At 39.0% G+C, this 27070-nt stretch overlaps 1 pseudogene across 1 annotated transcript; it reads right to left on the bottom strand.

Annotated features, from left to right (window-relative positions):
- Window positions 1-17009: 17009 nt before the first annotated feature.
- LOC311171191 (large ribosomal subunit protein uL6-like) lies at window positions 17010-23269 on the bottom strand (annotated as a pseudogene). Its single transcript has 3 exons — window positions 23203-23269; window positions 22771-23099; window positions 17010-17709 (listed from the first exon to the last, which is right to left on the bottom strand). The product of its transcript is annotated as a large ribosomal subunit protein uL6-like (transcript).
- Between the last annotated feature and the right edge of the window lie 3801 nt (window positions 23270-27070).

Genomic DNA, 27070 nt, shown 5'->3' with positions numbered 1-27070 from the left:
ATGTTAGCCAATCTTCTATTCTTTAAGATCACTTGGTAAACAAAAAATAATACATCTCCCTACCCCATGGAGTTGACATCCTTACTGTTGATGTAGAAAATATTTGAAGAAAATTAGTATTATTATGAAGAAAATTGAAAGCTGAAGAAGGCAGCAAGATTTACTAATAGGAGAAATCTTTCATTTACTTCTTTCAATGCATGGCAATTTAAATTAAAAATAGAAGCAAACCAAAAATAGGCAATTATAAATCAGAGACATACTGCAGGGGAGGAGGAGGGAGAGGGATCAGAAGCAGGGACAGAGGAGCACAGGGGACTGTGGTGATGTTGCAGGGGTGTATTGGTGAAGGAAATTCTATGGGGACTACATCTGACTACAAGCAAACCATAAAAGACTTGATAAGAAATAATTTTGTATATATTAGATATATAATATATATAATATAGAGTATTCTATATTCAGAAGGCATACGATAGAAAAACTTAAGGTGATGGTGCATGGGTGAATTGGTGGTGGGAATTACACAGGGACTACACCTGAGAGGAGGAAGCAAACATTGTACAAAAATGAAGAATGATGTTTTATATATATATAAAATATGTATATAATAAAATAAAAAAGAATAAATAAAAAATAAAAAGTTTGTTTCTAGTACAAATAAATATTAATAGCTTACATAAATATTAATAGTTTACATAATTTAACTTTAAAAAATTCTCAAAGGACAGAAACAAAACTTGATAAAAATTTAGGAAAACTGTAATTCTAAACATGAAAATATAGTCATGTACTTTATAATGACACTTGGGTCAAAAGGGGACCAGATAAACCATGGTGTTCCCAAATTTCCTATCACCTAGTGACATCACTAACACAGTCACTTATGTCACTGCCACAGTGACATCACTGCCACGTCTATCAGTGTAGACTTCTGCTCTATGTAGATTATACTTTATTAAATTCAATTTAAAATATTTTCAATTTCAAATAAAAAAATGAAATAATTTTTTATTTATCAAACTAGCAAATATCCAAGCAGTAGATGATACCACCTTTGTTTGTAGCAAACACTTAAAGAAAGAAATACTCCCACACTAGTTAGATGAAGTGTGAACTAACATAATATTTATATAGAAGATCTGGCTAGAATTGTGATAATTTATTTGCCACTTGATCCCTCAGCTCTCCTAGGAATTTATACTAGAAATGTAATTCTACATAAGTACAAACAGTTGTGAACAGTACTACACTCTAAGTTTATTTGTAAATCTGAAATAAATTAATTGTTCCCTGGTAAAATATTGATTAAATATTATGTAATAAACAAACAATTGGATGCATGCTTACTGGTTGTTTACAAATGGGTCAATTTACAGATACAAATGATGACCTGACACTGTAAATAGATAAAGGGCAAGGGCCTGATAACAGAATAATATGCTAATTTTTTAATTCAAAATATATATGTATGTACTTATGTAATCACAAACTACTGGCAGCATTAGTATATGGTGAGAGTGAACTGGAGGAAGAGGGACATGTGTGGAATCAATACTTTGCTTTATGGCTTATCTTTTCATATTTTTATGATTTTATTGTGTTGTGTTTATCTAAGGCTATAGTAACTATTTTAAAAGAAGAAAATAGAAATGAGAAATATTTAAGGACAATGGCACATTTTCTGTCTCTACCTCTAACTCTTCTCTACTTCCCAGGGGTAAGAATGCACTCTGATGTTTATTTCAGCACTATTTACAATAGGTGAGATATGGAAACAACCTAAATGCCCCAAAATAGATGAATGGATCAAGAAGATGTTATATATATATGCATACATACATATAGTGGAATACTATATAACTATCAAAAAAGATAAACATGCCATTTACAGCAACATGGATGGAGCTGGAAGGGATTATGCACAGTGAAATAAGTCAATAAGAAAAAGAAAAATATCAGTTTCACTTATAGGAAGGATATAGGAGAACCAAATAAGGGATCAGGGGGGAAAAAAAACTAGTAGGCAACTATATATTGGAGACTTTCAACAGGGGAGAGGAAAGGAGAGGGATAAAAAGAGGAGTGGGAAGAGGACAAGAGACTATGGTGATGGTTCACCATATATATATATATATATATATATATTTAAAAAGAAAAAAGGAATACAAGGCATGCTTGAAAGCTAACCATAGATATGAGGCATCCAGGAGGGAGGGGAATGAGTACAGGAAGGGTGAAAACACAGTGGGAGGGGTATACTGGGGAAGAGCACAAGGAATATAGTGATGATGATGGACTATGGGTGCTTCAGTGTTGGGAGAACTACAGTGACCACACCTGAGGGAAACAATCGTATATTATCCAAAAATTACCAACAATGTGAGAAAAGTACTAGATTTAAAAATTAAAACAGAAACAAAAAAAGAATACAAGCTAGGGAAGGCATGCTACAGATTATGTATCATGCAACTATCAGAACAGTTAAATTCCAAATGTAGGACTTCCTGCTCTTATGGCCTGGTGAGAGTCAAGATAAAACCTATCAAATAGGACTTGCCTTGTCACCTTGCATGAGGTAAAAATCAATCAACAAACTAACCCAACAAAATGCCTAGAAAAACAAATAAAATCAAATAATCATGAAGAACCTTGTCCTGCCCTCCTACCAGTTTTGTTAGACATGGAGAGAATTACAATTTGTTTGGAGGGCTGCCACCTGCAGGTCAGGAACCTGGAAGCACAGCTGCTTCCTCCATGTTTCTCAGAACAGAAATTAGACTTTACGTGTTTGTTCTATTGTTTTTTTTTTTTTTTAACCACCCACCTTCTGGAGCAGACGCTGCTATATTTTTATTCCTCATTCCCATTTCTTTACATTCATGACAAGACAAAGAAAAATAAATTCATGTATGAATATTAAGGCATCAGAGGGAAGAAGTTAAAACAAAAATAGTAAAGAGTTGACTCTTACTAGATTTTGTTAAAGGACTTCTTTTTGACATATATCAAGAAGCACAAAGAATACAAAGTATTTTTTAGAACTAAACTGGAAACTTTTGAAGTAAAAATTATCTACATATACTGAAAAGGAAGATGAGCAAGGAAAATCTATCCAAATAGATGCTATTAAATTACAAAGCAAAATTATTAAACTTGAATAATTATTTTCATATCCTGGAAAAAATTAAATTAGTAATAAAAATATTCTGAACCAAACTTCCCCAAATTAAAAAATGGTTCAGCAGGTGTATGCTACCAAATTTTGTGCAATTTCAGAAAATAGAAATAAAAGTTTTCAGTCAATCTCTGAATAAGCCATTTTATAAAAGCAGTATAAGTAAAACATTTGTGGGAACATTTCACTTACAAAAATTATCTCATTTTCTTTAGAAACCTCAAGTAGATGACTAGAAATAGCAGTGTGATGAAAACAATAGTACATGATGATCAAATAGAAGTGAGGATGTTTTAATAGCCAAAAACCTATCAGTATAATCTCATTCAATACAGTCTGAAGTAGAAACAAAAATCATGTGATTGTCTGAAATAATGGAGAAAAGACACAATAAAATCAAAAGTAGTTAGGGTAAAAATTTAAATTAGAAATAGAATAGAATTTCCTTAGTTTGATAATATTTATCTCAACTCACCAACTGAAATTAAATACCATACTTCATGGAGAAAATGTTAATTCATTTGATAATAAGAAAAGAATATCTGATAATACTTCAAGTCTATAAATAAAAAAGTGAAAGTTGTGACTTACTAAATAAATAAGAGAAATTGAGAATATGAGATAAGAAAAGTAAGAGAAAAGATTTTTCAGTGTTTGTGGAGGAAATGAACATTGACACTGTATATCAGAGAAAAAGAAACTAATAAAGAGTAGCAGCAGGTTTGCTAGCTATAAAAGCAACATAAATCAGTAAATCAGAAAAAATAATGTAAGATATGATGTATTTTTATAAAGCTCATTAATAAAGCAATTTTATCCTTGACTCTAGATACAAATTTTATCTAAAAATGATGAATGAAGAGATATATTAAAGAAGAACTACCATTTAGTTATTCTTCATAAAGGAAATGTATAGGTAAATGTATAAAACATAATGAATGCATACATGAATTAGTATGCAATAGTCAAAAATAATAAATCAGACTTACCTTTGGCATCATTAAAAAATTGTAATATCCTTTGAACAAAGTAATAAGAAACAAGCCAAGGTCAATGGAATTGTATCATTTACACAAAATAAAACACATAGAGGTTTCCATGTTAGTGAATGGTATTTCACAACATGCCGTCAAATATTCTCACAAAAACAAACTGAAAAGTTTATGTTAGAAAAGATTAGGGGTCTCCCTGGTGGCACAAGGGGTTAAGACGCAACCAATGAAGCTGTCCACAGCCTCTGCAGCGTGAGTTCAATCACTGGTCCACAATCTGCCTGTTCTGTTCCCCACTCTGTCTCTGTGAATCCTCTCACCCCCCACACCTCTGGCCTGTACCCCAGATCTTGCATGCATAAATAAATAAATCTTTAAAAAAAAGAAAGAAAGAAAAGATTAGAATGCTACTGAAGTTAAGAGTAATAGCATTAAGATTCTAGAGTGTGGAGAACCTCAGAGTCAAACTGATAATCGAAAGCCAATATTTGCTGTGATCATTTCTGACTCTGAGTGCCATCAAGAGGTTGATCATCTTGGCTTTTTTCCAGGAGAAAGCATTGCCATTAGAAGCAACAGAAATAAGCATGATGTTGTTCATTTGTTTTTAAAGTCCTATATGGTTGAAGTAACAAAATTGCACTTGAGATTTATCAAACGTGTGATCATTTTTTCCTGAAGATATGTTCCAGTGTTTGAAACTTTCTGGCTAGGGTTTTAAAATACTATATATGGAGAATGGTGACTTGGCAGTCTTTCTGGAGAGTTCAGGTTGTGCCTAGGAAAAGAACACTGAAGAACATACAAGGAAGCTAGCAATTCTGGAAAGTGAAGCCCTCGAAACTGAAACTGTAATTTTATGAGAAGCAGAAGGAGAAGTAAATAAAATCCTGAATTCATTATTGATTAGATAATGAGGAACAACCACTCAATGAGAAGAAAGGATAAATACCCCTTGGGGGAAAATATATCACTAGGCACTTGCACAATTTTCTTACATGCTATTAATTAATGATGTTAGAAGTCAGGATAGAGTTTACATGATGAGGTGTGTTGCTAGTGTCAGGAAAGTAGTTTCTGGGGTGCTGATAGTATATTTTTATGGCTCTGAGCTTGTTATATATGTACATTCATTTTGTGAAGTTTCATTGGTTTTCTTTTAAAGAAACTGTATGTAATGTAACTATGCTGTATTTCATTTAAAATCTTACTAAAAAATCATTATGCATAAATCAATTTTAGGCCCAATAATTCCTATGCTCAAAGTCAATATATTCTGGAGCTTTAAAAACTCTTGAGACAGATATTTGATAAAACAATTAAATTGAAATATTTTTAAGTTTTTTTTAAAGATTTATTTATGCATACAAGAACTGGGGTACAGGCCAGAGGTGCTGGAGGATGAGAGGATTCACCAGAGACAGAGTGGGAAGCAGAACAGGCAGATGGACCAAAAACACTGCTGAGGGGAACAGCAGGCGAGACAGGAGAGGTCTGCAGTGCCACATGGGTATCTCCCTGAGCAGCCAGGGATTGAACACACCCTGCACAGGCTGCAGACAGCTTCAGAGTGCCGAGCTCAACCTCATGAGCCACCAAGGAGGCCCAATGTATTTTAGCTTTAAGTCATATTCTCATTTATCAAATAAATCTAATTGTGTTATATTATTTTAATGCATTTCATTTGCTAGTTTTCATTTAAAATTTTGCATAAATGTTTATAATCATTTTGTAATACCTTCAAATTTTGTGACTTCTAAAAACAAGTCGATGTTTCATCTTTTCTGAGGAGAGGGTCAGGAAAAAATCTAAATATTCAAAATATTGTTTTTTTAATATTTAGATAGACTGGGTCTCCCCTGGTGGTGCAGCGGTTGAGCGCTGGGCTGTGAAGCTGTCTGTAGCCTCTGCAGTGCAGGTTCGATCCCCAGCCACCAGCGAGGGTCCTACATGGTGTGCAGACCTCCCCTGCGGCCCGCTGCTCCCCTCAGCAGTGTACTTCATCAGTCTGCTTGTTCTGCTCCCCGCTCTGGCTCTGGTGAATTCTCTCACCCTCCGGCGCTTCTGACTGTACCCAGTGCTTGTATAAATAAACAAACAAATAAACAAACAAACAAATAAATAAATAAATAGATCTTTAAAAAAATATTTAGGTAGACCTCATAAAAGATAAGCTTAGCTAAGAGACTAAGTGGATGGATTACATTGAATTGTTCAAGCCTAGCCACTTGGTTCAAGCCTAGCCAACAGAGGCCTAGTTTCTGTTTTATTTCAAAGCATCTGAACCGAGAGTGAATGTAGGCTAAGGAAAAAATGTCAGGCTTTTCTGCCCTCCCACCATTAGTATAGATGACAGAAACCTGCGGTCCTGAATGCATGCCTGATGGCGGGCACCTGGAGTAGGGTGTGGGCATAGGTAGATGGGATTCACCTGGGCTAAGACTGGGCTTTTAAGGGTGGTGTCATGGGGATGATAGGAGAAGCTGAGAAAGAAGCAGCAGAAAGAGAGAGGAGAGAGAGAGAGAGAGAGGAGAGAGAAGAGAAAAAGAGAAGAGAGAGAGAAGAGAGAGAGAGAGAGAGAACGCCAGAGAGCACGCCAGAGAGCCCAGATAGAGTGAAGACTTGCTGGGGGCTGGAGGTCTGCCAGCCTCCCAGTACCCCTGCCTACTGTGTTCCTGGTAAACCCCAATAAAAGCCTGCAAAAAGCCACTGAGGACTCTGGCTCCTCCTTTATCTGGTCTGCTGGATCATAGAAAACCTGCACTGTGGTCTTCCTGATCCCTATAGTGAGGAAAGAGTTTAGTTACCAAGAGGAAAAAAATGGACTTGGTTTTATAATCAAATCAGATGCTCAATGGCTAAATGGATGAATATCCACTGTAAATACTCCAATTAGCCTTCCATTCTTCCTATATCATTAACAAAAATGTGTACTGTTGACTTTTTTTTATTATGTGTGACTTTATGATTTATAAGAAATGTATATTTGGTCACTTAAAAATTTCTCATATATATTTGGTTTTCATCCAAGTTTCTTGGTTTACAGCTCCAAAGATTCTTGAAATACATCGAGTGGTAAATGTGATATCGGAATCTATTTGATCTCTTGTCCTCAGTTCCTGAATATTTTTTGAAGCCATACTGGTTAAACAGATGACTTGGCATTCATAATAATCCCCGATCTACCACAACTAGATTTATGTTAATGAGATAGCTTAGGTTAAAAGTTGGTTGCCAGGGTTGGAATTTACAGCCCTGCCTCCTGGTCTCTTGAAGGTTAAATCAGTTGCTGATACCCATTAAACAATTATGCAAATATAATGAAGTCATTATAAATATTTAAAAGAGGAACAAGGCTTGGAGAGTCTGTGTTGGTGAACACCTGGACATGAAGGAGAATGGGGTGGTAGGAGAGGAAATGACAGCTTCATACTGTCACCATACTTTGTCCTATCTCTTCATCTGACTTGACTTGTATCCTTTAATACCGTTTATAATAAAACAGTAATCTAGTTAGTAAATGTGTTTATTGAGTTTGTGTTCCACTCTAGAAAATTAATCAAACCCAAGGAGAAGGTCATGGAACCCTCTGATTCATAATCAGTCACTCAGAAGCAGAGTTTGTAACCTATGATTGGCATCTGAAGTTAAGTGAAGTCTTGTGGGACTGAGTATTTCATGTGTAGAATCTAATGCTTTCTCAGAGTAAATAGTTTCAAGAATGTTTTTAATTATAGGTCACCCAGCTGTATCTGATAATTGTTTAATTGGTTGTTATGAGAAACCTCCTAACATATTGGGATTGCAACCAGAATCAATTTATTATCATGATACTTCAATTTTCCTCTTTATTTTATTTTTATTTTATTTTTTTTTAATAGAGGCATGTTTTATTTATTTATTTGTTTGTTTGTTTGTTTATACATGCACTGGGTACAGTCAGAAGCTCGGGAGGGTGAGAGAATTCACCAGAGGCAGAGCGGGGAGCAGAGCAGGCAGAAGGACCGAAGTACACTGCTGAGGGGAGCAGCGGGCGGCAGGAGAGGTCTGCGCGCCATGTGGGACCCTCCTCTGGTGGCCGGGGAGCAGCCGGGGATTGAACCTGCGTCGCAGAGGCCGCGGGCAGCTTCGCAACCCAGTGCTCAACCGCTGCGCCACCGGGGAGGCCCTTCCTCTTTATTTTAAATAGATGTTTTAAATCACACTACTATTTACACAATTTCTTTTATCATACAAATAAGTTTGAAGTATTTGATTATAGGCCATCACCCCTGTGTTTGTATTCAACAACTTCAACTTACCATCATAGAATAATGTGTAGGGTAAGGTAAAAGTATCAGGCTTTTCTGCCCTCCATTAGGATAGATGATGGAACCCTGGGGTCCCTAAAGCATGCCTGATGGCAGGCACCTGGAGTAGGGTGTGGGCATAGGAAGATGGGATTCACCTTGGCTCATACTGTGCTTATAAGGGCGACATCAGAAAAAGAAGAGACACCAGAAGAAGACGAGAAGCAGTAGAAGCAGAGAAACAGAAAAGCAGAAGCAGAACCACGAAAGAGCAGAGCAGCAGAGACCACCAGTGAACACTGGGGAGCCCAGATAGAATGAAGACTTGCTGGGGGCTGGGAGGCTTCCAGCATCCCGGTTCCTCAGCAACCCTGCCTTGCCAAGTACCTGGTAAATCCCAATAAAAGCTTGAAAAGCCACCGAGGGCTCCAGGACTCTCTTCTCCTTTACCCCGGTCTGCTGGATCAGAAAACCTGCTCAGTGGCCCATCGTGCCACTACAACATGGTAAGTAGAAGTATGTCCCTCTATGTTTTTCCATATACAAATCCACAGAATTTGTATACATGTTTGTAAAGGCAGGACTGGCCACAGTGCAGGTTCTCTGATCCCATGCAGACCAGGTAAAGGAGGAGTCAGAGTCCTCAGTAGTTTTGCAGGTCTTTTATTGGGGTTCACCAGGCATATGGCAGGCAGGGGTGCTGGCTGGGGGGCTGGGAGGCTGGCAGGCCTCCCAGCCCCCAGCAAGTCTTTACTCTATCTGGGCTTTCTGGCATTCGTGCTGAGGCCTCCCAGACCCCAGCAAGTCTTTACTCTATCTGGGCTTTCTGGCGTTCGTGCTGAGGCCTCCCAGCCCCCAGCAAGTCTTTACTCTATCTGGGCTTTCTGGTGTTGGTGCTGCTGCTGCTGCTGACGCCGCCCTTAAAGCTGCTGCTGCTGCTGCTGCTGCTGCTGCTGCTGCTGCTGCTGCTGCTGCTGCTGCTGCTGCTGCTGCTGCTGCTGCTGCTGCTGACGCCGCCCTTAAAAGCACAGTCTTAGCTCAGCTGAATCCCATCTACCCATGCCCACACCCTACTCCAGGTGCCCGCCATCAGGCATGCATTCAAGACAAGGATCCATCATCTATCCTGATGGCGGAAGGGCAGAAAAGCCTGATATTTTCTTTACCCTACAATGTTACCTTCCAGGCAAAAGAGACTGTGCAGAGGTAATTAGAATATATACTTTACAATGGGGAAATTCTCCTGAATTATGTAGTGGATCAAATATAACCCTGAATCCTTAAAATGGAGAAACATTTCCTGAGAGAGATGACATGGATGGAAAAAGAAGGAATAGAAATCTGAGCATGAGATGAACTTGATAATGGGACTTTGAGAATGGAGGAAGAAAGTTTAGACAGTAGCCTCTGGGAAGATCCTAAGTCAAGAGGCAGCAAGGAAACAGGGCTCTGCATCCTACAATCTCAAGAAATGGAATTCTGTTAATAGCCCAATTAAGCAGTAAGTGGAGACTTCTGTCGAGTTCCCAGAAGATAAATGCAGTGTATACATACCTTGATTATTGCCTGGTGAGACCCATTTTGGATATCAGGACTTCTAACCTACAGAATTGAAAGATAATAAATTGGTTTTTCAAGTCCCTGTACTTGTGATAATTTGTAATAAAAAACAGATACAGAATACTTTATATGGCAAGTTTAGTGAGAACTGTGCACATCTGTTACATTCCTTGGAACTACCACAACTAGTCTCTTAGAGATTTCAAATACTCATAACCTATTTTAATAAGTGACATTATTTTGTGTATTTAAAGAAACTATAATTTAATTCATTTCATAGGAACTAGAAAATTCTAAATTTATACTGTTTTTATTATAAAGACATATTGCCAGCTCATTCTTAGTGCCTATGTTGATTCTAGATTATATAGGACATGCTTAATTTCAAAAGCAATGAATGCAAGAAGATTGAAAAAAATGTTTTGTGAAAAGCAATATTCCTTATTTTAATATCCAAAATTATTGGATATGGATCCATTATGTCTAAGTACAGAGAGTATTTTAATCATGCATTGTTTAATTGTTAAAGTTGCAAAAATAGTGTATGACTCTTAAGGGGAAAAAAGAGAAAAGAAGGGAAGGAAAGAGAAATTTTAAATTTAGTAGTTTTCATTTTGCATCGCTAAAAACTTAAGGAAGGAAGTTAATGGTTAATCAACACAAATTTAATGCCTATCATTTTAAGTGTGACTAGGCAGTTATTTTTAATGACTGTCATTATCACAACCTCTCAGTCAATATGAGGTCTATAACAGGCAATGCAATTCTCTCTTAATGTGATACTTCAAAGAGTGAGTGACTATAGATTTAAATTTCTGATGAAATCCATTTAGATGATGGCTCACAGTATTTAATAATCTGTTTCTTTTTGTATTTAACATGTACTAAAATGCATCATTTTTATATAGGTCATTTATTTCTGACTCCATATATTTTACTTCTTGTCAATCTATTATTCATGCCTCTATCTGGTGAATAACTCTCTACTACACTTAACTCACTTAGTAGACTAAATGCCCTAATGATTTGAAAGAGTTAATATAGCTCCTATGCATCTAATTTAATACATGAGAATGACTTGGGTACTCATGATGAGCCTGCTCACTATATCTTATGGAGAATCAGTCATCTTGAGAAAGTAGCAGTTAAATACACTTTAATTTGGATTTTTGTTACAAGTGGGAAGTTTTAAAAGTGCTGATGAATTAACATTTCCATTTGGAGTCAGAGTTAATGTTTGGCTATAGGCTAATGTCTAGAGTATATTTAAGGTACTGCCAAAGCAGATGTAGATGTAAGTAGGAGCAATTCATGCATCTGATGGATGATTGGACTAGATGACTTTAAGGTCCTTTTTAACTTGATAGTACACACTTCTAAGCATATTAGAAATCTAGCCCTGGAACAAATATACATGAGCAGTCACACTGTAAAATAAGAGCACAAAAAGGGAGCTATAAAAATAACCAGAGTATGGGGGAAGCAGATGAGATTAAAAATAACTTTGAAATGCTTTAGTTTGTGTAATGACTAGTGGTTTCCAGGTTTTCAACATTAGAACTGGTTTTGACAATTTTATTATCTCCTAAGTTAATTAAAAACTATTATTATCTCTTTAAAAAGTATATAAAAACAGAAATGACTGTGGACATAGTTAAAAATTGTGTGTGTGCTTCATTGTTCATGCAATCAGTAGACTAGGATGTGTGTGCATATGATTTAATAGAAATAAACTTGGGTTCCAATAGGAATCCAGGGCTACAAATTGTGAACCACTTCTTTAAAGTATCATATCTTAAGTATAAGAATTTAAGACCTGAGATTGTCTCATTAGAAGAAATTTAGGTGAGTCTGAAATCCACATCTGACATGGAAATTAATAGTATTAGAAAGAATGCACATCAACAGAAATTAACTAATATGATGTGTTTGTTGTAACACATTTGCCAGCAAGAAGAGTTTCATGCTAAACTTCATAAAAATCTTAAGAATCATTATTTTACAGATATCAAAAAAATAGAACAGAGAGGTGTTAGACAACTTGCATATAGACAGGTTCAACCTCAGTCTATCTGTTCCTACATACTGTGTTTCTTGCATTAAATGCTAATGCATATGACACACAGCAAAGTATAACCAATATTATAAAATCAACATAAATGTGTTGGGAAATTTATCTTACTTGTAAGCACTTCAAGTATAAATTGACATCTTCAGTATTTTCAGTGAGTGAGACTTTTGACATTTCTCATAAATTTTGACATATAATCAGATGGTGAGAATATTTTCCATTTTCTTTCTACTGATTTCTTTGATAAAAATATGCCACTGGGGATTATTTTACTCATTAGCACATAATTACAGCAATACTGTAAAATAGGTGGTAGTTTTATCTTCACTATACACATGAAGATTCATTCAGAGGTTAAATGAGGTTAAATGATATATAGTATTTGGAGAGAAACCAAAATTTGGGCTCAAGTAGTCTACTTAATTATTTTTTCATTGCTTTAAATTATTATTTAGAATGCTTAAGGAAATACTAAAAATATGCATAAGAGGTTGCTTGGGAAGCAATGAAAAGACTTGGTTTTCCATAAATCCATTGATCACCATCTGTCTGGGCAATAAAGGGCAGCATAAACAAGTTTTGTTTGAGTTTATGTGATTTCATAATAAACAATGGGTAAAATTTGAACTTGACTTAAATCTAAATGTAGAAAGGCTTGTTTTTTTTGGGTTAAAAATGGTGTGCATGACAACAGATGTGTGAAGTCTCGTTCTTATTTGTTTGGTCATCTGTGTCCACTGATCTTCATGCTTTTGCTTCCCTACTGATTGGTGAAAGAACTTCCACCTATTTCTCTACTCTGTGGAGATAAATTAATTCCTCTCAAATGATATTCTCACTCCCAAAGTCTATTGCTCTGTGATTATAGCAATGTTCCATATTCCCTTTCAGCTGGACAACACATCTTTATCTGTAAGGATTGCTACCCAAGATGCTAACCTGATTTCAATCTCTAGTTACAGAAAGGCAGGAACACTCTCTTGTCTCCTTTGGATAAGGAAGATTTAGTATTTTGTATATAGAAAACAAATTGACCTTGTAAACACTATAGTTAGTTAAACAAAGAACAAAATTGAATGCCAGTTTGCACTAAAAATGGCCTGTCACCTTCTGAGATTCGTCTAAGAGTAACTGAGGCAGTCTATGCACAATTGTTTAGAGGTTCAACATTAGGTTATTGCAAAAATCTATTAGCAATTACTGCCTTTATTATCATGCTTATGAAAAGTGTTGAACTTTTTGCTGGGTGCACAATGTACTTAACATTCTACAAGATATACTGAGCATTGATTATTTGTGTGTATATTTTTCGTGTAACTTTTAAAGGTAATATTGGTTTACACATCGTATGTTATTCAGGCAGACTCTCACCTCTTCAGGTGTAAGAAACTACACCATGCCCATCACCAAGGCACCCATAGTCCACAGGCATTAGTGCCTTGTGCTCATTCCCAATTCTCTTCCCCTTCACCCTCTGGTAGCTTTAGTTTATAAGTCAAATTTCTAGGTTTGATTTTGGTCTGGTGTTGTCTGATTCTGTCTTCTTTCTGTATATTACACTTGTGAGCAAAACCATCTCTTTTTAACCTGTCTCTTTCCGGCTTTTTATGCTTAGCGTAGTCTCCTTTAGTTCTATCCATAGTATCACAAGTGGCAAGAGTTCATCTGTTTTTATAAATGGTAGTATTGCATTTTCTTAATCCACTTGTCCTACACCTTGGACATTTATATTGCTTCAATTACTTGACTGTTGTAAATAGTGCTGCAATGAACATAGGTACCCCATTATGTACATACACCAAATCATCCTAATCCATTCATCCGTCTTTGGGCACTTAGGCTGTTTCCATATCTTACATTAGTCAATAGGGCTGAAAGGAACATGGGAGTGCATATACCCCTTTGAATTAGTATTCTTGTACACTCTTAGTAAGCACCGAGGAGTGGAATTGCTTAATCATATGGTAGATTTATTTTAATATTTTGAGAAACCTCTATAATGTTTTCCATAGAGGTGGGATCAGTCCTATATTCCCACCAACAGTGCAAAAGGGTTCTACATACTTAGCAATATTTTGATATGGCCCTTTATCACAGGTGTGAGATAAACCTCGTCGTGGTCATGATTTCTATTTCCCTTACAATGAGTGATGATCAACATTTTTCCCTGTGCCTACTGGTCATCTGTACGTCTTTGGAGAAATGAGCATTGATTTAAATGTTATTTTGGTGATAATGTTATTTTGGTGATAATTTTGGTTATTTTTGTGATAACTAAGCAATTGTTCCAAACATCTTGTAATTCGAGGCATAAATATCTTAGTGTTAACCATTAGCAATGTTTCATACTGATGAAAATAATGGATGTTTATAAGTATTTATTCTAGGCACATTTGCCAGAAATAGCTTCAGTTTTTTCCCATGTTTATCCATTAGCACTAAGTAAGGCTAAATAATTTATACTATTTTATTTAGAAACTTCTGCCTCTCCCTATAGAGTATACATCTTTACAGTCTGTTAAAGAAGTTTTCACTTTCACTATTTAAAAGGCATTAAACTTTGCCTTGCTAGGTAGATTTTGTAACTAACAATACACAACTTCCTTTCAGTCATATCAGAAAATAAGTGATAAGGGGAAACAATTAATTGTTATAGTTTCTGGAATTAGCTGGCCTGAAAATGTGTAGTTAATGGTCAGCTGTGGCTTTTTGCTAAACAAACCCCACTCTGTTTTTAAATAACTACCATAAGTACCAGCAAAAAAGTACCATTTTGAGTTCAATGCCCACTCAAAAGTGTGACATCTTACACTGTAACATAGTGAACTGAAAGCAATGCCAGTGTCTTAAATATAACTTGCGAATAATGGTGGAGCAAAATGACATTTAGAATCCTTTAGCCAAATCAATCACTTAATTTCCAACATCTCCATTACCTACTACATATTAATTAAAATAATCAAAATGGCTTCTAAGTTGTTCTTAGCTATCAAATAAACCCTGAAATTTTATTATTTTTTAAAGATTTATTTATTTACACAAGCACTGGGAATAGTCAGAAGTGTGGGAGGGTGACAGAATCCACCAGAGCCAGAGCGGGGAGTAGAACAGGCAGACTGATGAAATACACTGCTGAGGGGAGCAGCAGGTATGGCAGGAGAGGTCTGCGCACCATGTGGGACCCTTGCCAGCGGCTGGTATTGAACTGGTGCTGCAGAGGCTGCCGGCACCTTCTCAGCCCAGCGCTCAACTGCTTTGCCACTGGGGAGGCCCAAACCCTGAAATTTTAATGCCTAAGTTTACATCTCTGGAGGATTTCCCTTTCAAGTGATTTTTTTAAGATCTTATCATGTGTTTTTTTCAGTAAAAACATAGAGCTCCCAGTGTCATGGTAAGGTTTTGAGCAAGCTAGACAGTAGATCAGAGTTTTTTCAACATCTCATTTTGAAATGATACTTATAACTTTTTTTTATATTCCACTAACTGGAACTAGCCATACTTTTGTTTTCTGGTCATCCAGGCAAGAGAAGAAAAGCGAATAATAAGTGCTTCTAATTGCTAGCATGACTGTAAGGACATCATTTCTAGTTATGAGATACAATTGCATATGATATTTTTGTTTGCTGTGAAGTAGGCTTATTGGTTTTCCCAGCCTTTGAGCTCACAGAACTAAGTTCAATAGAATTAGGACATCTCATGAACTTCTTTAGTCTACGTAGATCCTGTTAATTCCTAGTTATTAAAATGCAAATTCTACTTTTAAGATTCTTCTACTTTCAATACCATGGGAAATAGGTGATGATGGACTGAACTTTTCTAGTAGAAAATTCATATGAAAGATGATTTCAAATTATATATATTATGTATAAGGGGAGCGAAGAGATGTTTGTGATCAGGTGATCATTAACAATTCATATTTGATGAGCATGTATATACATATTTTCTATCAGTGAAAATTTTACTTGCATTATATAAAAAATTTTGTATATGTAAGTATGTGAGCATTTTTTACTAAAGACAAGTTAGGATGATTAAGAGAACCCTTTATCACCCTTATTTTACAGAGAAGAAATAGAGTGAATAGGATTTGAAAATGTAAGCATCTTAGGTTCATCAGCATTTATTTCTGGTGTTCTACTTTTAATATAATTGTTTTAAGATTAATATGTACTCTTGATATCATTTTTAAACATAAGACTTGGCATTCTCAATTGGAACTGCATTGTCTAATAATTACCCCCCTTGGTTGCTTTTTTTAAACTCAGCAATAAACTGCTTACTTTTTTTTTTTTTTTTTTGTGGGACCCTCGCTGGCAGCCGGGGAACCAACCGGCATTGCAGAGGCTGCGGTCAGCCTCGCAGCCCAGCGCTCAACCGCTGCGCCACCAGGGGCGAGGCCCTAAACTACTTACTTTTAAAGTATTTACTCCATATTTATATCCTGAATAGTTGACTTACATTCTCCACATTAAACTCAACAGTATTATAGTTATGCATGAATTTAAAATGAGGGGAAATATAGCAGAGACATTTTAGTTTGTTTTAAAAATAAAATAAGATTATTTTGTATTTTTTAACAACAAATAATTTCACATTATTAGCAACTCAGGAAAAAAATATATAGAATGCTTAGTAAGACTTTTCTGGAGCATGAATAGGATAACATCTGTGATTCTATAACAGTAAATTAGACTTGGGTCTTTTAAGGACCCATAAGAAAGGTTAACAAATACTCTGACCACTAGACAGAAATGAGAAATTTAAGAAAACTTTTTGTTCCTATGACTAATTTTTTATCAGAACTTCTTTAGTTCTCACAACTTTTTTTTTTTTTTTTTTTTTTTTTTTTTACTGACTTGAACTGTTTATTTGCTTAAAAGTTTGAAAGGATAATCAGCTTAAGGAAAAAAAAAGTCCCAAATCAATGACGACTTTTATTATTGCATCTTAAAGATGTATCACAAATAGGTCTAAGAAATCATCCATTAACTTGCTGCTCTGTAGCTGGACAACTTAAATCTTACTCATCAGCTTGCTGAACTGTTCCCTTTTCAGAAACATAGATACCATCCAAAAATTTCCTGATATCCTTGTTTTTAACTGTCGTGGCTTGCTGAATCAAAGCAGCTGAATTTGATACAAGTTCAATGTTGTTTCCTTCAAGAATCAATTCATCTTTCTGGGCTTGAGATACTGAACAAGCAACACCTTGTCTCATCCGAACCCTGCGAATGTATTTTTCACCCAAGAAATTTCGGATTTCAACAAGAGACCCATTTTCCTGAATAACAACGTTGATAGGGAAGTGAGCATACACAGACCTCATCTTATAACGGAAGCCCAGTGTAACACCCTTGATCATGTTCTGTACATGACTACAGATAGTGCGAACAGTAGCCAGTTCCTTTCTATTTCCCCACCATTTGTCAACCCGGAGCCTCTTCTTTTTCTTCCCAAGCAAACTGAGTTCCACATTGATGTGATTGAAGTCCCTCCGCAGGGTGCCTCTGGGGCCCTTCATAATAACAGTGCGACCCTTCAGGGATATGTCAACATTTTCTGGAATGTCGACAGTCTGCTGAGAATGGTCTTCATTCTCGCAGTAGATGCTGCAAAGAGCTAGTTCTCACAACTTTTATATCTAGTATTACTTTTCCATGACCAGTTCCTTCAAAGCATGGAAAAATCCAATTTTTAGAGTAACAGGTATATTTGTGCCCAGTATGCTAATTACACTTTTTAAACCTTATCTTTTGTAAAACAAGTAATGGCAGTCACAGGTACTTTTTGTTCAAATTGACAACTTTTTGTAAATCCACATCAGATGTACTTGAAGCAAAGATAATACATTAAGGAACTGATAAAGGAATGAGCATATTTGAAAACAAATAGTACTGAATGAAACTTACTGAGAGGGGGAAAAAACAAGAACTTAAATCCAAATTACTTATTTTACTGATTCTTTCCTCCCCTCACTCATTTCCTCCTTTCTTATCTTCTTTTCTGTTCTCATCTGCCTGCCTTATTCCTTCCTTTGTTATTTCCCTTTTTCTTTAAGCACAACAATTATTTCTAGAAAATAAAAAGTGAAACCCTATCAAATCTGAAGATGACAGTATTTAGCTGTGTGTCTTCTATAAACTGGGCTAGTCATTATTAGCACAATGGTGTCAAGAGTCAAAATCATTTCCCTACCCCCAGAATAAACATTGTCTAGTTTTAGTGAATAAGAGCTCATAAAAAGATTATGTTTAAGACTTTGTTCCTTTTTATTCAAAAGTACATCCTATGTAGCTATTGATATTAATTTGCGATAGCATATGGGTCTCCCTCTACACCTCTCATTTAGTATTTGGCATTAGAAAAAGCTGATAGCCATTCATTTTTAATATTACAAATTATAGTAAGATTTCTTCTCAAAGTAACACACACACACACACACACACACACTCTATAATTCATTCTACTCAATTCATTCTACTAGAAATTTTAGATCCAAGGGTTTTGCTGGCTTTAATCCTGTTGGATAATTTTCTCTTTTGTTGTCTTTATAGTGCACACTTTTTTATGTTCATGTAATTAAATCAAATCATGAAAACATGTCAGCTTATACTGATATTTCATGAGGTGATTTGGCATGGCTTCTCAGATAATACCAGCACAAAACAAAACAAAATTCTGCATTAAGTTGAATGAAGCAACCCATAAATATACCCTAACACACATGCTCATAATTGATTGACTTTCTCTTACTCCATTTGCATACATAGGTTGTTTAACCGGTGTGACTGAATCTTACCAGAAATTAAATATAGCATGCTGTGTTTGAGCTAAAGTATAAGAAAATTATTGTAACAATACGTTTCTTTCTATCCATTCTTCCATTTCTAACTCAATTCTCTCAGACCAAGGAAAATATAAAAATAAAAGTTAAATATCAGAAGTCATATAGGGATCTAAGACACAAGAACTCTGTATTAAGGATAATTATTTGCACCAACAAAGATGATGATTCTGGGAATATAGGGCACTAGAACATAACTTTATAGAGATGAAAATAGAAGTTAACTCAGTAATAAAGTCTTAAGATACACTATTCTATCATTATCACTGTGGCAAAAATAAGAACCAATTTCAATAACAGGGTCAAAGAAAAGAAAAGCAGAAGGAAAATTAAATGAACATGACAATTAAAAATAAATCTTATTTTGAATGTTTACACATAGAACATTCTTAATGATGACACTCTTTGTAACTGAATCATGATGCCCTACACATCTATGACAGAAAGGCTCTGATAGGCTGATCTTTTCAGATTCCATAATTAGAAATAAGGAGCAAACAGAAATTTCCCAGAGATAAGCAGTGAATCAGCATTTTGTAGCCTAGCTAAAAAGAAAAGTAACTGAAGGAAAAATATAATGTTATAAAATAGCTTTGATAAAGTCCAATTTTGGGATTTGTTGACTTCCTCTAAGGAGAACAAAGATGCTCTGCTAAACAGTACCCTCCTTTTCAGTAGCTTTCTTAGTCTATTGAGGCTGCTATAATGAAATGCCACAGACTGGTATACAACAATTTATTTCTCACAGCTCTGGAAGCTGGGAAGTTCAAGTTCGAGGTATCAGCACTGTCTCATACTGGTGAAAGCCTCTTCTAGTTTACAGACTGTTATCAGCTCTTGTGTCTTCACATAGTGAAGGAGAGGGAGTTGCATGGTGTCTCACATGTAAGGTCTCCCCCTTTATAACCTTGAACTTCCTAAAAGTCCCATCTCCTAATACCATCACATTGGATGTTAGGATTTCAACATATGACTGTGGCAGGACACAAATGTTCAGATCATAGATCTCCACCCCTAGGCCCCTCCTCCCCCAAATTTATGTCCTTATCATATCAATAAAATATCCATTGCATGCTAACCCTAAAACTCTGCACTCATTCCAGCATCAATTCTAAAACCAAATTTTCATATAATTATTATCTAATTCTGCTATATGGGTGAGACTCCAGCCATGAACCTGCGAGAACAAGCAATTTATATGCTTCTAAAATACAATTATGGTATAAGCATAGAATAAATACTGCCATCCCAAAAGAAAGAAATAGAAAAGAAAGAAGTGACAGGTTTCAAGAACTCCAAAATCTCACAGGACAATGTCAACTCTTAATGTTTGAGAATTATCTACTTAACTTTATGCTCTAACTGTCAGACACAAGTGGGTGGATGGGTGGGGTGACTCATCTTCCAGGCATACTAAGATATTCCTGCTACCATGGCTTTGCTGGACACAGTCCACATGGCAGCACTTATAGTCATGCAGTGATGTTCCGATGGGGCTCCTACTCTGCTATCACATGCCAATGGTGTCCAATCCTCATGACTCTACTGAGCTTTGTCCTACAAAAAATTCCCTACAGCAGCCCCACTCTTCTGAGTAGCTTATTGCATATTAAGAATTTGAGGTGACTCCATCCTCCGAAATCTAAGTAGGGTTAGCCAAGATCCTTGGCTTTGTTGGGCAGCTAACCTTCCCTTACAGCTTGAAGGTCATCACCCTAGAACTTTGTGTGGAGATTGTTTTACCTACTGAAAGTCAGGGCTTGTCTAAGACTGAGGAGGCAGTCTTGATGATCTCTGAATCACCTTTGGGGTTCCTCTCTTATCTTGAATAACATCGCACATTCAGAGCCTAATAGAATAACTGTAATCTCCATTAAAAGGTTCCAGGTTCCCTACCTTAACTAGTGAAGGGTGGAGCTAAGTGGTGAGGGGAAGCTGGAGAAGAAGAGTTAGAGAAGACTTGGGAGAAGACGCAGGAGGAGGCACATGGAACAGAGACATGTGAAGAAGTCCTGCTTTTTTCTCAGTTTTGGACTTGCCTCAGGGACTTGGGTGACATGGAAGGAGGCACATGGAGTCAAGACATGTGGAGACTGTAGGAAAATAAGTGGGTGAGAGACCCCTGAGGAGGATGACAATGGTAACCTTTACCTTGATTTGTACTTTGATTTTGCTCCTTTTGTCCCAGACTTGCCTGGCCCCTTCTACCCTTTTCCTATGATTCCCTTCCAGAAGGTGCTTTAGACTTGTGGTAAGCTTTTAAGATTCATCGCCATATTTGGCCTAACCTTGTTTAACTGGTTATTCATCCAGGAGGAGATGGGTAATTTTCTGTGTTTCATTGGGGAATTATTATCCTTTTTTATCTCTCTTCGCACACTTTTTTTTTTTAAGATTTATTTATTTATGCATACAAGAACTGGGTGGGGCCAGAGGTACAAAGGGTGAAAGGATTCACCAGAGTGGATAGCAGAACAGGCAGATTGACTGGAATGCTCTGCTGAGGGGAGCTGGCGAGACAGGAGAGATCTGCCATGCCATGTGGGTCACCTCCCTGGCCAGGGGTCAAACTCATGCTGCAGTGGCTGCAGATAGCTTTACAGTGCTGTGCTTTAACCCCTTGTGCCACCAGGGAGGCCCCTGCACACTAATATTAAAGTTCTTTCTATTAAACTTTTCACACTCAGTATGCTTTATCTTTATGTGATGGATAGCAGAACCCATTTAGAGCAGACAGAGTTGGGGGCCCTGGGGTACCCCTCAATCAAAACTCTAATAGCTCTGTGGTCCAGTTCTGTAAAGCCTAAGAAGTTCAGCAAGTCCTCCTTCTTTATTCCTTTGTGTTTTCTTGTCCTTCATTTCAGTTCAGCTGTTTTCCTGCAGGAGTGGGTGATGAAGTCTGCCTCACACCTATACTAATCTTCTTATCAAAGGGTCACTTGACCTCACTCTTACTGTTCACTTCTGAACTCACTCTTTACAATATAAATAGGTTGGGAATTGTCCAAATTTTTATGTTCTACATCCCTTTTAACAATTCTAAGTCATTTCTTTTCTCAAAATTTATTATAAATATTCAAGAGGAGCTAAGCTCTACCTTGTCACAAAGACCACTGTGCTGGGAAAGGGGCAGGCATCTGTGTAGGAGGGTGTCAGGTGGACAGTTATGCCTTCCGTTCCCTTGTCCTCAAAAGAGGAACAATAAGGAGCAATCTCAGAACCGGTGGGTGGCACTCAGCCAACTTGATGGTAGAAGGTCGAGCCTTTCACATCTGCCCCTCAGTTGGAGGCTGATGGAGAATGGGCAAAACTGAAGCTTTTGGCAGCTAAGTTGCTGAGGCTCTTGTCCAGTTAAAACTGCAGGCATTTTCATATACCTGAGGGGGGTGAAGGGGGAGTAAATAATGTTTAAATATGAACAATGATGTAAAAAATAAAAAAAATAATAATTATTTAAAAAATTTCAGGTAAAAGAGAGAAATGAAAAAAACCAACCAACCACTGGGATTTGGGGGCACTTAGGCTGCTGGGGCTTTGGCAGTTAAACCACTGGTGCTCAGGAGGGGTATCTGCGTAGGAGCCGCAAGTTTGCCAAGGACAGCTTTGGTCTCTGCTTAGCAGACTCTATGGATAGGGCAGGTGCCATGGGCCAACCTGTCATTACTCTCCCCATCTCAGTCTCTCTCCCTCTTGCTGTATAAACAAATCCTGTTTTCATTATGTCACACTGTGTTTGCTTCTGGGTTACGTCCTTCAGTGACACACCTGTGGGTAAGGCCCCACCCAGGCACTGCCCTCCACCCCAGGTTGGCCCAGTTTCAAGAACCCTTCCTCACCTTGCCTCCCCTGCCATTGCCCCAGGTCAACTGTGGTCCTCCATCCTGCCCTTTATCTCTGAGATCCTGCCCTCTAGCTGCCAGTAGGAAACTGGCAGTTGGCAAAAGAGCTGTTACAAACTTAGCATCCAAGGTTCCATTATGATCACCATGTAAACCCCTGGGCAAAACATGGGTGGGGGTGGGGCAAAGAGGAGGTGCATGACATGACGAACAGCAAGTCCCCTGCTTGGTTACAGGTCCTTGGGTCCTGGGAGCCCGGAATGGGGCATTCTGTTTGGGCAGTTCACAGCCCCAGTGAGAGCTTGGCAGCCATGGGCGAGGACGCACTGGAACACAGGTCCACACAGTGGGCTGGCAGAGAAGCTAGGAAAGCCTACGTGAGAGATGCGTGGTGATTGGTTGGTCAAAGTGCCTACTAATTGGTTGTACCAGCCAGACCCAGCTGAGACAGGCCTGACAATTGGCTGGTGCATAAGGGTGCCTTCAGAGGAGGCATTGCGACTCATACGAGTTCCATCTGGGCAGGTATATAGAGCCTGGTCACTGGGCCTAGCCCTCACTTTGGAGAGATGGCTCTTTCACAGCAACTGCTCCTGCCCCTTGCCGTCATCTGCGCTATGGCCTCCTATTCCACCTGGGCCTGAAGCCCAGACTTCGTCCTGCTCCAGGCCCACCCAGCCTGCTCCGGGCCATAAGCCCACAGCCTGCAGTTGACCTTTGTTCTGGCGCCCACATTTAAACTTTTCTGTGGTCTGATGAGCCCTCAAACCTGCACCAGGCAACTTCAGGACCCACTATGTGTCACATGGCCTGTGCCAAACTGCTCACCTACTGGTTTCCATCTTTAAAGGGTCAGTAGCTCACTGGGAAGGGGAATGTCAGGGGCCAACTTACCAGTGCATCAAATTCCCAAACCACTGTCCTCACAGCCCTTTAGCACCCATGGCAGGACATGGGGTTTCCTTAGGACTTGGGATCCCATGGGATCCCATGTTTAGTGCCCTGATACAACCACCACCCAGTAGTACACGGGGCTGCTGCCAGTCCCTGCTCAGACTCCCCACCCAGGACCTCTGCCACACCCAAACTCGGGAACTTTACCTCAGACCAGGTGTGGCTGCAAGTACCCACACAGACACCCACCCCATCAGCTCTGTGGGGTACTACCTCCATGAGGCTTATTCAGTACCTGGCACTTCTACCAGTCACCACTGAAACACCAAGTCTGCTACTTGCCACTTATGCAACCATGAGGTGTTCTTGGTACCTGGTGCTTCCACCAGCCTCCACTGGAATATCTGGCATAGCATGTTTTACTTATACCACCATGATCTGTGCATGGGATCTGGTATTGCCTCCAGTCAGCCCTGGGACATCCAGCCTAGGTCTTGCCATTTATACCACCATGGACTCCTGGGACCTGGTGTTCCCACCTGGCACCACTGCAACATCAGGTCTACTACTTGCCACTTATACCACCATGAGCTGTGTGTGGGACCTGGTTCTCCCACATGCCACCATTGGAACATCTGGTCTAGTACATGCCTCTTATACCACCATGAGCTATGTGTAGGACCCAGTATTCCCTCCAGTCACCACTGGAACATCTGGCCTAGGACTTAGCCCTCACATTACTGTGAGCTCTTGGTACCTTGTGCCCCCATTTGCAACCATTGAAACTTCAGATGTAGGTCTTGCACCAGACCACACTGCATGGAGCAGCACCTGTGAACTGGAGTCATCACAAGCCATCTGTCTGACATGCAGCCAATTAATCCTTGACTCCAGGTTCCAATGCCCAGAAAAGCAAGACCCAACCCCAGAAGCAGCTACTGCCCTGCTTACAATCCTTCTTCCAGGGATGTGGCCTGATGAGGTGTTGTATATGCCTATATTTGGCAGGATCCAGCAGGGCAGTGGCTGGTGGCCAGGAGAGGGGACCTGGCTGAAACTTGGGGCCATTCAGAGCACAGTCTTCTGGTGGCTCAATGTGCAGAGGTGCTGGTGTGCCCCTGGATCAGAGATCTTTGGCCCGGGACCATCTTCAGTCAGGTGAACTGGGACCTTATGGCCTGGGGAGCCCTTAACTTTTTGGTCTTCTTGTGAGGCAGGGAGGATGCCATACCCTAGAGCAGAAGAAGCAGAAGAAGCTGGAAAAACTCCATGGATGTGAAATCCACAAAGACATACAAGACTTGTGTGTCAAAGTTACATGCATGAAACCACCTTGAATAATGGCATGGAACAAAATAAACATCTGTCCATGAAAGTGACTGTGCTAAGTGATATTTGCTTAGCATGTTAGTGAAAAATCTGCCTATGAACCTCTCTCCTTTTGGACATGGAGTGGAGATCAAAAACTTCTGTAGATGCTTGATGCTGAATTTGGGTTGTAGAGATGTCCCTACATAAGTGATGTCATCTCTGGTGAGTAGGGAATGGAGTGAAAGGGCACAAAGCAGTTATGCCAGGGTATTAGGACCAGAGGGTCAAACTAAGCTGTCAGTTGTCTGGAGAGTGCAGTCTCATCATCTAGTGCTAGACATCCTGTGGCCATTTGTGCTTTTGTGTCTGGGACTGCAGTGTCCCAGATATGTGGAGGTGCTGCAGTCATGATGGGGTAATAAGCGAGTTCCTGGGTCCCTGCATAAGTCCAATGCACCTGCAGTGCCAGCTCAGAGTGCCAATAGTGGCTGTGGAGACTTTATTAACTGAAGTTAGTCTGGTCATAATGTGTCATCTTAATAGAGGAATGGGGAAGGAAAGCAAGACAAAAGTGAATGTGTAGACTTGTGGCTTTGTTATGAGCAGGGCAGCAGTGCTGTTAGCAACATGCTTTAGACTGGTAATTAATACTAATGAGGACAGTCGACCAGTAGGTCAGTCTGGAGAACTGGAGCAAAGCAGAGTAGGTGGCTCTCACATCCACCAAAAAGATGAGTTTTGTCTGCCACTTCCAGGGTTACTGCAGGGGCAGGAATGGACACAGTGCAGGTTTTCTATGATCCAGCAGACCGGGTAAAGGAGAAGTCAGAGCCCTCAGTGGTTTTTGAAGGTTTTTTATTGGGATTTACCTGGTAGACAGCAGGCAAGGGTGCTAGGGGGCTGGGAGGCTGGCAGTCCTTCCAGCCCCCAGCAAATCCTCACTCTATCTGGACTCTCCGGTGATTTCTGCTTCTGCTTCATGGCTTCTCTCTCGGCTTCTGCTGGCGTCCCCGTGATGCTGCCCTTAAAAGCCCAGTGTCAGCCCAGGTGAATCCCATCTACCTATGCCCACACCCTACTCCAGGTGCCTGCCATCAGGCATGCATTCAGGACTGCAAGGATCCACCATCTATCCTGGTGGTGGGAGGGCAGAAAAGCCTGACATTTTTCCTTACCCTACAGTTACCCAAGCTTCATCCATAGAGATCATGAAAAAGGGAGCCTGCCTCACTTCTGAGCCCCTTTAGGGAAGGAGATTATCTCCTCCTGCACCAAGTTCTTCACAGACAAGGACAATAGTCAGTGGAAGTCGATGGCCATCTTGTCCCATCTGGCTCTTGGTTTGGGGCTGGGCCCCTCTCTCTGGAGAATGGGGCAGTCCCTCTTCCAGTGTCTGTGCACTCGCTGCTGAAGTGTCCTGGTTGTCGGCAGAGGAGATAGACTAGGAGCCCTTGGAGGGGTCAAGGCCCCCAATGCCCAGGGGCACATGGGCTATTGGGTGGGTCTAAGGTGGCAGAGAGCTGGAAATAACACTGCAATATATTGGACCAGTCTCTTGTCTTTCTCCCTTTCTTTTTTTCTTGTCAGCCTAGATCTTGAAGGTTGGCCATGTCCAAAATTGTGGGGCAAGGAGTTAGAGGCCCTTTATCTAATCTCTGTACCTGACATCGGGCAGAACTGGCTAAGGAAGCGGACTGCTGCAATGGCTGTCCTTCCGCAGTTTCTGGGTCCAGACTAATATATTTTCTCATGAATTCAGCAAGTTTAGCCTGGAATAATGCAGCATTTTCCTTGAACTCCTGAGTAACTTCACTTAGCTTGTCATAAATTACCATCTCAACAATGGCCTTTGAATGTACATCCAGCAAGATCTGTGGAAGACCATATCTTGGCTGAAGGCCATAAAGGCATCTCTGACCATTTACCTGAGCTGATGCTGTAACCAGTTACCTCCCCCACACACAACTATTTAGCTCTGCAGGACTTGGCCACCATGAGAGGCACCTTGGCACTAGTGCTGCCACCAGATACCTCTCACATGCTGCCCTTAAGGCTTCACATACCTACCCAGTCATGAGCTGTGACTGGGATC

This window comes from Talpa europaea (genome assembly GCF_964194135.1).
Source record: "Talpa europaea genome assembly, chromosome: 5".
Taxonomy (NCBI): domain Eukaryota; kingdom Metazoa; phylum Chordata; class Mammalia; order Eulipotyphla; family Talpidae; genus Talpa; species Talpa europaea.
Note: the sequence above shows the minus strand (reverse complement) of the source record. Positions and strands in the feature narration are given on the sequence as shown.